The sequence below is a fragment of the Rhea americana genome, unplaced genomic scaffold, assembly GCF_003343005.1.
Source record: "Rhea americana isolate MKP2758 unplaced genomic scaffold, rheAme1 scaffold_21, whole genome shotgun sequence".
NCBI classification, from domain to species: Eukaryota; Metazoa; Chordata; class Aves; order Rheiformes; family Rheidae; genus Rhea; species Rhea americana.
In genome coordinates, this window is record NW_028186258.1 from 6,494,426 (window position 1) to 6,506,757 (window position 12,332).

The following is a 12,332-nucleotide window of genomic DNA, read 5'->3' on the forward strand; positions in this document are numbered from 1 at the left end:
ACACCGCGGAATGCGAAATTATTCTTGTTATTATTTAAAACATTTCACCAATGCRCTCGTAATACCAGATTACCTGGATTTTGCCCGCACGGCCTTCAGCTCGGCATCGCCTTCCCGCTCGGCCCTAAAGCCCAGGCGCCGCGGCGAGGGCTCGAGCCGCAGCGGGTCGCCGGCCCCCGGCAGCGCGCGGCCGCTCGCCGCGGCAGCACGGCCCCGGCGCGCGGAGCGTGGTGGGAGACCGCGGAGCCGACGGGAGGATACGGCAGCGGGTACCGTTTCCTCCCAGATTTCAGAGAGACCGGAGCGCTTCTTGTCTGTTAATATCTTAAATTCTCCGCTGTCCGTCACAGTTTTTTTGCTTGCTTTCTTTTTTAACTAGTTTTAACTAGTAGTGCTTCACGCTGAGCACAGGGCTATCCCTGCTGCCTTTGCTGGGGCTGCTCGGGCTGCTTCCGTTCGTGCCGCTGCGCTGTTTTGGGAATATTTTCCCTGTTAGTCCAGGTCAAAACCCCTTTAAAAGGGGAGGAYGCGCCTCGGCGCTCGGAGCAGACCCCCCGCCACCCCGGCGCCTCCGGYGCCCGTTCGGACCGGGGGCTCCCGCTCTCTGTCCTTTCTCTCCCGGTCACTGAGTCTTCAGCAGAAGCTGCTTTCTTGGCCGCCGGAGCGATGCTCCGGGCAGAGGCAGCTCTTTTGCCGTGGGGCTCCGAGGCAGGGACGGAGGAGCACCGGCTGCGTCCCCGAGAGCCCTGTGAGCAAGGGCCGAGGTCCCGGGCGTGCGGGTAAGCACCCGTCTCCAGCCTGAATCTTAGAAGTGCTCATTCAAGCGCACTGAAACAAGGAGACGTGTTCCTAAAATTAACCTGTAAAAAGTGATTCRATGGGACACTGACAGCTAAGAAGGAATCAAATTGTTGTTTGGAATTATCATGAGATAATTGGCCTCATTTACTATTTTAAGACTGAGAAAGGCTCCCTCCTCCAGACAACTGCAAYGGAGAAATATTCAGGCGTAGATAATGTCCCAAAACGTATCATTAAAAGCTTTAAATAAATGTACAATGACATCTCGTATTAAGAAAGATTTCTTTTGTATTTCAGACAGTAGCTAGCAGGTCATTTTCAAAGTCATCTTTAATAAATAAAAGATTTTTCTTTTGTTTTCCCAGATATGTAATTTAAAACAAATTATTTGGGATGTAAGTATGTAAATTGAATTCTTTTACATGTTATTGATTTAAAAATCACTTTTCTTAGGGATGCCTCATACTTGCTGAAAGATAAATGCCTCTGTCTGCTGCGTTTTGTCCATTGACTCTACTTGAAGTGCTGCAGAAATTGCACAGTCTGATCTAGCAGATCATAATGTTTGTAAAAGGGAGGAAGAGATGAGAACTATCCCTTTCTTGCTGACTGTCTCATTAATTACTAGGATTAARCTCCAAGGCAGCCATGCAGCGTTATAAAGAAAATGTAAATACGCAGTGAAGGAGCCAAGTTCTGCGCTTGCCGTTCAGCTGTCGCAGTGGATCTAAGCGGGGTGCGGACGGCGCCGGCCGCTCCTCCGACGCCGGGGCTCGGGAGCACGGCTGCTCTCTCTGCCGCGCTCCCCGGGCGGCAGCGCCTCTCGTGGCCCGCGGCGTGTGTTTTCTCCCGTGTCCCTTGCCCTTTCCAGGTGTAAATTAGTGACGTTTCCAGCCCAGGGAAGACTCGGAAGACATCAGCGCCGAGGAAGGGCCGGGTGCAGGCTCCATGCACGGAGCTGTTAGAGAGGTTTCTACTTTATGTGCTTGGTAAGAAAGGAGAGAAGCCTGCAAGGATCAAGGGAGGACGGGGACATGCTTGAAACAGAGGCAAAGCCGCAGCTTGGACCCACCCAAGGAAAAAAACAGGCTGATGCGCAGCACTTCTGGAACGCAAATTAATGATGTTGGAGGTATTTGCTGTTTCCCTGACCCCATGACGTAGCCGGTTTTGGCTGCCCTTACGGCTCTGCTCGCTCACACGAGCTGCAGCCGGGGTTTCTGTGCTGTCCTGGGCTTTCCTGCTGCTCCCTCTCGCTAGTGGCAGGGCTTGGCGGAGCCGGGCCGAGAGCAGGCCTGTGAATCCCGGGGTCCGATCCCACGGGAGCACCTCTGGAGCTGGCCCTGGACTGCCGCTGCCCTTCCTCTCACACGCCCTTCCCAGCTGCAACAAGCTCCAGGACACAAAACTGCTGGCTTGGGCTCCCCGAGTGACGTCGGATGCTGAGCAATTGCATCCGATCGGGCTATTTGGCAAGGGAGGACACTAGATACGGCACAGATGTGTCTGCTGCTGAGTTTGCCGTGCAAGGAGACGCTCATGCCAAGAGTTGCAATTTCACTCTCTTTCTGTGACAAAAAAGACTATTTGCAAAATACGCTCTCCTGTGCCCTGGCACCCACTCRAGTTTTCCAGCCCTGGTCAGTTTTAGGGCCAGAGTGGCTGAACCRGGCAGTGAAACCTCCGGCAGGGAAACAGCCCCATCCTCTTTGCCCTGGCCCCATCAGCCGAGCAGCAACCCAGTCCCCCGTGAGGGGGAGGAGCCACTGGGCGTGGAGCCCCACCCAGGGGGTGTGGCCAGGAAGGGCCAATCAGGAGCAGGCATTGCCTATAAAAGCGCTGCCCTGGGCACAGTTGGTCTTTGGTGGATGAGGGTAAGGGAGAGGYGGGTTGGAGTGTGGACAGCCGTGGTGGGTGCTGAGCTCTGGGGCCTGCCTGGCGGGTATGAGGTCCCTACCTGATCTCTGCTGCACGGTGTGGGTGGGGAAGTGCTTGGCTTTGCTCTTGTCTTCTGGCTGTCTCATGTTCTCCCTCAGCTTTGCAATTAAAAATGAGATATTTAGAAAAAGTGTTTAAATGAAGAACACATTTCTGTTTCCTAACAATACAGAGAAAAGCCCTGGGTACGACAGTTAGTGCCACTCGCACTGAAGATGAATGTTTTGATACAGGAAGCCAGATGACTCCAGAGATTTTTGGAAGACAAAAATGTAATCAGAAAGGAAGAGTTTAGAAATATGTAGAGTGCAAACAAGAGGTTGGAAGCCTCCTTTGCTGCAGGATGGGGGAGGCAGAAGATAGGACGACCACCTCCCTGGTACAGGCTTCCACCCTGCCTGCAGCTGCCTGGGACCTATCCAGTCTGACCTGTTGGCCCCTGGCAGCAGGTCTGGTCTGATCTGCTCTTGGTATCATTCTCTTCCTTCCTTCTGCCTCTCCTGGCTGGTCTTTCAAGGCTTATCTTCCTGGCTTTGGCAAGCTCTCACGTGCTCTGGGCTCAGGTGGCTGGGTGGTTTTTATCCTCTTGGCAATTAGCTTTTGCACTGCTGAGCACAGATAAGCCAAGGACAAAACTATGCTCCTGGGCCAAGGCTGAGCTGGGCCATGACGTGCATCTTTCGTGTGCTTGGGCGGCTTCCAGTCTTTCTTCTCTAGCCTGTCCTTGCAGGCCTCCCTTCCCTCCCTGCCACACTCCTCTTTGCCCTGTCTCTGACATYTCTCAGCCGTCGGCCCTTGGCTTGTGCGTGTGCACTCACGAAGGCTCCTCTGCTCCTCCAGAGCTGGCTGGCTGCCCTACGCTGTGCTGGCTCCTTTTCTGGGGAGGCCGGCAGGGAAAGCGAAGGAGCTTCTCAGATAGGAGCTTTTCAGAWATTAAAAGCTAGTAGCTTGTGGAACCTTGAGCACCAAAAGCAGAGCGGRGCGTGAGCCAGAGGTGTCAGGCCTGAACTTAACCATGGCTGAAGCTGATGTGTGCTTAGATGGACAGTTCGGCTGGTCGAGGCAGGCTCTCCGCACTCAGYCCCTGACACCAGACTGTCCTGTGTGAGGAAGGGTGGATGGTGGTACAAATTGTGGGCGAATTGTGAAACCCTCACCCAATGCATGGTGGCCAAGAAGGCTGCACGGGCTTCCCCAGTGCGGAGCTGCATTTGGGGGCTGTGCCCCCTGCACCAGTGGTGCTGACGCTGAGCCCTGTTCGGGGGCTGCGCTCCCTGCGTGGGGTAGGTACCAGCTATTTTCAGGCTCCCCATCGTGGAGCCTCCCCAGCTGGCGCTGACCCTCGGTGCCTAAGAGGGAGCATGGAGGAGCCAAGGTCGGCCGAGCCTTTGTAGAGCAGTGCTTGTGAACAGAGGCGATGGTGGGCTCCGTATAGCTGGGCACGCGGACGGTACTTTCTGTTCTCACTGCCGTATGTCCGCCCCCGCAAAGGCAAAGACACGGGACTGTTTTTCTTGGATATGTCGAGGTGGACTGGAAAATTACACTGACCTCTTAAGCAATACTGGGTTTTGGCCGTCTGGATGCTGGCTCAGCTTGCATTTGATTTATGAGATCTGATTTCCAAGATAGTAAAAACAAAGCAAGCATCTTCAACAGCCTATCTCACTGGGTGTTGTTGCCTTTGCCAAAGAGGATGAAAAAAGTGTATCTATTTTTAAAGGTTAAATAACAGCAAATTGCATTAAATCTCTCCTAATGGTGCTGGGTTGCATATATGCATTCTTTAATCAGTATTAAGTTTGTTAAATGACTTTTATTGGTAGTTAACTGTGTAATGGTCTCRGTGGAACATCTGGTCCATGATTTGAAAAAGAATACTCCTCAACCCTTGCTGAGTGCAATTATTTTTGGATACAAGTGGAGGCTTTAGAGCCATTAAGAAGATAAAATGCAGATTGTCTGCAGACTTTCTTAAAATTTTAATGGCTTTCAAAGAGAAGAACTCATCATTAATTTTTCTATTGTTAGGAAGCAGTATAGTGGAAGCCAAGCAGAAGAGCTGTGAATCTAAGAGAAGGTGGTAAAGCGCTGATGCTCTTGTGTTTTAGGCTCCTATTTCCCAGTGGCTTGGCCAGGCACCCAAATCCCGGGGTAGAGGGTTTGAAATCCCCCCTGAGGCTTCYGTATGTTTGTTTTCTGAACCTTGCAGTAGCTCATCTGTCAGTCAGTTTCTTAGTAAAACCACTGTGGGCTGGTTTGGGTCTTTCTGTATAGTGATTTCATAGCATGTCAGTAAGTGGGACAAGGACTGTTTACAAAACAGAGGAAATGAAGGGCTTTACGCTTTCTTCCATTGGTGGGAGAATAACGGATGGATCCCAAACCTCCTGACTCSCAGCCTAAAACCAGTTCATCCAGACCATGAATGAAAATAGCCAGTCTCTGGGCAGCTGATGTGCATGGTAGCCTGTGATGGCAAACAGGACACCTTTATCCTAAAGAACATGTGCTCTTGAAGGGAATGCACAACTTACCAGTAGAAAATCAGTTGCCTCATGAGCTAAGTGTCCTTTTTACACTATGCCTCTCCATGGATGGAGCTGGCTGACTCCTCTTTGTCTGCAAGAACAGTGCTTTAAATTATTTACTGGAAACTATACCATCCTGGCTGCTGTTTGCAGTTATGATTGTGCATCTTGTCACAGTGAAAACCCAATGCAGGCAAGTAATAAAATTTTGGCAAATTATTATAGGAAGATTAAGTGAGACTGTTAAACCAGGTAAGGATGGATGTTCTTAGTCTATGCTGAGGACATGCTATTTATCATAGAGAAAATCAGAGATTTGARAAACATGCTGTGCTATCTGTCATGGATGGCCTTGGAAGTGCCAAAGGCTCAGTTATGGGATGGAGGAGAGAGACTTTGGCCATGCATGTTTTCAGATGAAGGAGCTCTACAGAGGGGGAGATAGAGAACATGAGGCTTCCCAACCTTTCCTAAAAAAGAGCGAAACTGCAGCCTTAGGGTGGTGTGGGCACCTTGTCTGTGGCCAGTTTGTTGGTGGGGACATCAGCAGCTCTGCCAAGGCGATCGCAGCTCGTGATAGTTGTCAGAGCAGGGACTGCTCCAGACCTCATCTAATCTGCAGCCAGAGGTAAGCTGGGGAGCAGAGCTGAATCACCCCAAACTTTAGTTTGAAGTCAACCAAGACTATGCATTCTTTTGGGCTGGGGTTTAGTAATGAGTTTCAGGAGGAAAACCTATTCCAAATTATTAAAAAAATACTAAAAAATCAGTGTTTCATTCAAACATTGCTATATGTTTCGACTTGATTTTTTTTGAAATGGCCTTGTGTTTCAAAACTACAAGGGAATGAAAAGTAAAGGAAGTAAATTWCTTTATCAGAAACAATTCTTTGATATTGATTTACTCAGAGGAAAAAAAAATCCTTTCCAGTTGGTCTGTAACTAAAGATTTGTTCATCAAAAACCATCTGTACTTAGGGATGGTTAAAAGCAAGTTCAGGTAGTGATTCTTTACTTCCCACGAGGTAAGGGCACTGTAGGTGTGAGAACAAGTAAAATATCAGGTGTTGGGAGGGTGATCCTCTCGCTTCATGTGCAGCCTTTGCAGCACCATGTTTGTGTTCAGATCTTTCTGTTTGTTTCTACTTGTTTTTTCCACTCCTGACAGTATTCATCTCTCTGTTGCTCACCAGGGTCAGTGAAGATGGGGTCATYTTAACCTTGGCTTGAAAGCTGACCGCAGGACAGTTGACCAGAGTAAGCTGTTTTGCAACAGCTTTTCAGGGGAAGTGCTCTGCGTGAACATAGGATTCTGTAATAAAAATAACAATTTTGGCATAGAGTGTTTGGGTAGGCAGCTACACCACAGCAACTTATTAAATAGCTTATTCTACAATAAATGCAGCATAAATTAGAAAATCAGAACACATGGAGCTGGGAAGGACCTCAAGAGGACAACTGCTTCATTCATAAATATGCCTGGGTAGATCTGTCTCCTGGATTTGTGCAAACAGCATTCAAATTGATTGCCTACAGGCTCCTCTGACTTTCTTGCCATCAAAACAGCTTGAACTATTTGGGCCTGAACTGGTTGTCAGCTTTGCTTCCTGTTTTCTCACTTTGTCGGAAGTCAGCATTAACGTTGAGGGTTTTCCCCCTTGCCAGTGGGAGCTGTCAGCAGCGGACCTTTGGGGGCACTGGATCTGCAGCCACGCGGATGCTCGAGGCAGAAAGGTGAGCAGATGCCCAGTGGACGCCACGTGCTGGTGCCTGCAGTGGGCCCTGCTCTAAGTAAAGGCTGTGGATGGCTGTAAGCACTACTGGGATGCAAAATAAAGTGGAAGAGAAATGGTGAATCTCTTGGGCTATCGGAATACGAGCACCCTGCCGAACAGCCGCTGAGCCTGTGTACATTTGCCTGGAAGAAGCCTGTGTCTGTCTGGTAAAATCCTGTGTTCAGATCAAATTAAGATGCAGTTATAGCATTGGGACTTCTTGTAGCCTGAAATGTCTCTGTATAAAAATGCCCCTAACATTTTAAACATGGGCATTTGAGCAGAAAGATKATCTTTGTGGCTTAACTTGCCCTTTCTTAATGCTTTACGGGTCAATTGCTATGGAAGGGTTGGTTCGTTCTCTCTCTCTGGATATGACTTGTGCCTGGTGTGACAGCAGAGCTTGCTATCTTGCAGGAGAACTGGGGCAGTAAGTTTTGTTTTGTTTTTTTTGGAACAAGAAAGTAATCAGGCTTGGAGGGAGGAGTCTATCAGCTGAAAATTCAGCTGTTATTTAATGAAGCCCTTTCTAGACTTCTTTATTAACCCTTAGTCACCACTGAAGTGTGAATATCAGGGCATGGAATACTGTGTAGATTGGAAACAGAGGTGCCGTCTAAAGGGAAATAATTGTTTCTGGGAAATAGGTTGAATACTGAAGTAGCCAGTTTTCTTGCAACAGTGCTGATTTTCAGGCACACGGTCAGAACAGGTTTTCCTGATAGTGCCAGAGAAAAGCACTTGAACAAAGCTGCTGAAGTGCACTTTAAAAGGCCAGGACGAATGCCAAGAGCCACTTGCAAAAAGGGGGCATAGGGGCAAACTGATAACCTCAGCCAGGGTGAGCATAAGCTGCTCTTGCCTGTTGACATAGCAGCAGGATATTACGGAACCGGCCTTGTAGTAGTTACTACCTCTTAGGAAGGACACAAGTGATTTAATTTTTCTCTTAAATCTTCTTAGAAATGACACTGCTGCACAGTGATTTACTGAGGTCCCTTGGAGCAAGGAACATGCAGGTGGTYGGAAGCATGCTGGTGATGTAGCCAGTGCTTTGCACCAGCATAACTCCCTCGTCAAACCTCCTCGCAGCCAAGAGGGCTGTGGCAACAAGGCCCGTGGGTCCAGGAGGCTGCRGGCAGAGGATGCACGAGAAGCGCCTGGCAGAAGGCACGGAGTCCCATGGTGCTGGTACCCCTGCAGGCTTTTGTCTCAAGGCCTGTCAGACATTTGCGTGGCTCTCCTCTCTCTTGGAAAGGGCCAGAGCAGCTGGCAGCATGATAAGATAAAGCAGGAATAGAAGTGCAACTGCAGAGCTTTGTTCTGTGAAAAACATGTCCAAAATCGTGGGCTGTCTTCATGTCTGGTATGCGACTCACCCTTCCTAGCCAAGTGATTCAGGCTGCGGCCAGCCTGTAAGGTTAGAGAGAGAAAACAAGGATGAGCTGTCTTCTCTAGACCTGATCTGGAGTTTTTGATGTTTAACCCTTCATTCCTACCTGGCATATTTCCCTGGCAATTAAGACAAAATTCATCACTTTCAGCTATGTCTTATTTCTGCTTGTGTTTCTGTGCTGAGCGTCYCAGTGGTGTGGAGCTTTGAGTGCTTGGATGAAAGCCTGGATGATCAGGGTCCCATTAGGGTATAGGGGCAGGGCCTGAAAGCATGCACTTAAATCTTAAATCTTAGAAAATTATATCTCAGACTAAACTATTCATTAGAGTGCCATAGAGGAGTTTCAGGCTGGCTAGGTACATCATCACAGGAGATGGGCTGCAAATTATAGTAATTTGGAAAGAACACGGATTTGGATCTTACTGCCTGTGGTGAAAGTCAATGCACAATGAATTATTCCACTTAGCAATTCATACTCGCGCATGGTTTCAGCTGRAGCCTGAGTAAGCCTATAGCTCAATATTTCTCTGATGAGCTACCAGGCATATCACAAAAGCTCTTGTGGGGGATTTTTTGTGCTTGCTCTTAGGTTCACAGTTCTGCCTTCACTGCTCATTTGRAGGTAAATGGCTGTGAAAGGAGCTTGCTCGTCTGCTGTGTGCAATAACCAGAGAGTGGGGAATGTTTCTTTATGCCCTCAGTGGTCTTCTGTGATGATGGCAAGCAAAACGCTGTAGAGTCCTTGTCACTTGTGTCCTGGCTAGTGAAACTGCAGAGCCACACTGATGCAGAGTTGTCTAATCTTTTTATGAAAATTGGYCAGGGAAACAGTCTAATTGGCACTGAGAGAGGCCCCCAGCTGTTTCTGTAAACTGTATAAATTGCTTGTTTTTRTCAACTGGAGTTTTGCTAGTGGGAGTCCCTGTGGTCTCCATGTTCCTTTTGGCTTTCAAGAACCATAAGTAATACCTGGGATGCCTTTTGCATATGAGAGAAAAAAATAGCTCAGGAGAACTGTCTGCTGATTGCTTGCTGAAGTGCAACTCTTTTGAGAGTTACCCAGGAGGACAAATCTTCAGCACTTGGCTCCCATGTATGCTCTGCAGGTGCCACACGCAGGTACCCTGCGTGCCAGGCTGGCTTTGGACACAGATGCCTGCTGGATGGCAGCCTGAGCAGAGGTACAAGACTGTGCACAGTGCTAGTGTTTGCTTGCTGTTGCTCCAGATTGTTTTTCCCAGGCTGCCTGGTACCCCAGAGTGATTGGTAACGGTAGGAGAGTGATGAACGGAGGCTACACTCACGGGAGGGAGGCAGTTTGGGCTCAGGTGGGTGAGGGGCTTTCTTGCATGTGAGTGCTGCTCTCATGGCAATATTTCCTCCCTGTGCTTTCCCATGTGCTTCAGATTTGTCCAAGAAAATGGGATCTTTTGGCTCCTCTTTTCCTCAGACCATCTCTCCACTCCTGAGAGAGAGAAGGATTTTAGGACATGCATGAAAATTGCCCTCAAATTTTGATGCTTGCTCTGTGGAGCTGCCTGGGATTTTCATGGTTTCTGTAGCTCACAGTGATGTGGTAGGTCAGCAAAACCTCGGCAGCTCACCACATGTTCTTGTTGGTCTGTTCAGAGCACTTGTTATTTCATTCCTCCTGTTCGCAAGGTTGAGGTCCTCTGTTTGCCTGATCTTCTATCTCCTAGCACCAGCAGCTGCAGCTCCRGAGGAAGATTTAGCAACATATAAAGAAATCTCCAACTCTGAGGAAGATTTTTCTCCTTCTCCCCAGCCTTACACGAATTAAAAATAACTAATAATTAACGCCAGAGCCTGTTCATTCTGTGAACAAATGAGATATTGGTGCATGGAAAAAGGGAGCTATGAGATCACTCATGCTGACTGATTTGTCCATCTCTGTCTAATATGCATTCAGGGGCATCTGTAAGCACTAAGAATTTAAGGGAGAGATTTGAACTATATGTAATTCAATAAGCATTCATTAAACATTAAAAGAACCACTTGGCTTTGCAGGAGAAAATCTTGAATTTGGCTTTGTCCTTTCTGTTTTCCAGTGAAGTGTTCAGTCACTGTGTTTAAATCTCACAAAAAAAGGCAGATGCATGCTGGAGATGCCAGTCTGTGTGGGGTATGTTAGCACCAGTTGGGAGGTTTCTGTTGATGTGATTTTTTTTTTTGTAGGTGGGAATTGCAGTTGTAGGAGGCCTGTGTTTTTTGTAGAACAGCTTGGGCTTTGCTGAAATGTATCTCTAAGAACACGGAAGGTTTATTTTTGGATAGGTCCAGAGTTAATGTGTACCTGCCTTATGGTAATTGTAGCTCAGGGCTTCCAGCCTTACAGGTGTGAGTAGATACATTGTCCACATGGCGGAAGAGCTACGGCCCCCAGCCTGGGGTCAGCCTCWTGGCATTGCCCTGTGGCCAGGCGCTAGTGTCTTGTCTCTTGGCAGACCTGTGCTCCCATTTCAGTCAAGTGACACTACAGCTTGCAGTAAACGTTTTAAAGAGCTGAACTTTGCTGTAGAACTAACCTGGCTTGTTTCATCTGAAATAAGTTATAGAGGAAACCAGCTGATGTGAAAAGATACGATGAATAGCTGGAAGTAATAACCTTTTATAGTAGACCTGGGAGCATACAAGAGGTATCCTAACCCCTTTGCCCTCAGCACCWCATTGCTTTAGCTGGATTGTTCCTCTCCAGAAAAAACTTCTATTTCAAGGTTTCCAAATCACATTTTCCAGTAATTTTTCAGCACACAAAACACCAACATTTAGTCCATATGTCCAAGCTGAGATGAAAATAGCAGGTTTTCCCCTTGGCCTTGGCGTGGGTGCCCTGCTGGCTCAGACTCGCGAACTTTGATAGCCATTAAAAACACTTGTGAACTAAATGACTGAAAGAACAGCAAGAGAAAAGGCTTCAGCTTAATTGTGCTCAAAGTCTTTTTTAACTACTCACCTTTCTTCTCAGGCTTCAACTCACACTGAGGGCAATGGGGCACTCTCAAGGATCTGCAACAGGCAGCTCAGAGAGGCAAGCCTGTGCTCTTTTTTGTTATATTTGTTATGAAGGTCTTTGCAGGAGAAATGTTAAGAGGCTATTCACTGGAAAAGGTTGAAAATTACTGAATATCTGCACAGCTCTCAGTTGCTGTCCATCTTCCCCACCATTTTTTTCAGCATAGAGAGCAAATTAATGTGTGCAGTGATTGCAGCTATTGCTGGATTACATAGTTATTCATGGCATGCAGATTACAAGGTAATAATTATAGCTGAGGTTGCTGTGATTTTACTGGATCCCTAAGTATCAAGATCTCATAAGCACTGGGAATTTTGCTCATATAGTAACAGTTAGCTTTAGTTGGAGACACGAGCAGGGAGCTTTCAAAATGCATCCTAACTACTGGGGAATTACAAGTGCAAAATATCCTTGATAATCAGGTAACAACTGAATCTTTCTTTCTCTGGACTGAACTTGCCCCATTATATTGTGGATGCTATTCTGAGAGCTGGCACAGGCTCTGAGGGGCATTAGCAATACAAAAATAGCGCTGGGTTTGGCCACATCCAAGCTCTCAGGAGCAGATTGGTGTTTATGATGGTTGAGAAGATAGGCTGAGGCTGGCCAGAGTGGGAGGCTGACGAATCAATTCACTCTTGCTCATCCGAGGATCTTACACCAGCAGGTTATCTTTTATTATTAAAGACAGAAAATCTACAGTTTTCAAACCAAAATACAGAAGAATACTTTAAAAGATAACTTTATATGCATATCCGAGATAAATTTAGCCTTGAGACCAATGAGTCAGCATGGTAGGCCAGGATCAACTTCTGGAACACCAAGATCTGGACCAGAGGCTGCTGATGGTCTCAGTAC

At 47.7% G+C, this 12,332-nt stretch overlaps 1 long non-coding RNA gene across 1 annotated transcript; it reads left to right on the plus strand.

Annotated features, from left to right (window-relative positions):
• Nucleotides 1-251: 251 nt before the first annotated feature.
• On the plus strand, nucleotides 252-10,447 carry LOC146596113 (uncharacterized). Its single transcript, XR_014895810.1, has 3 exons — nucleotides 252-1,933; nucleotides 2,912-3,188; nucleotides 6,463-10,447. It is a non-coding gene; the product is annotated as an uncharacterized LOC146596113 (long non-coding RNA).
• The last annotated feature ends 1,885 nt before the right edge of the window (nucleotides 10,448-12,332 follow it).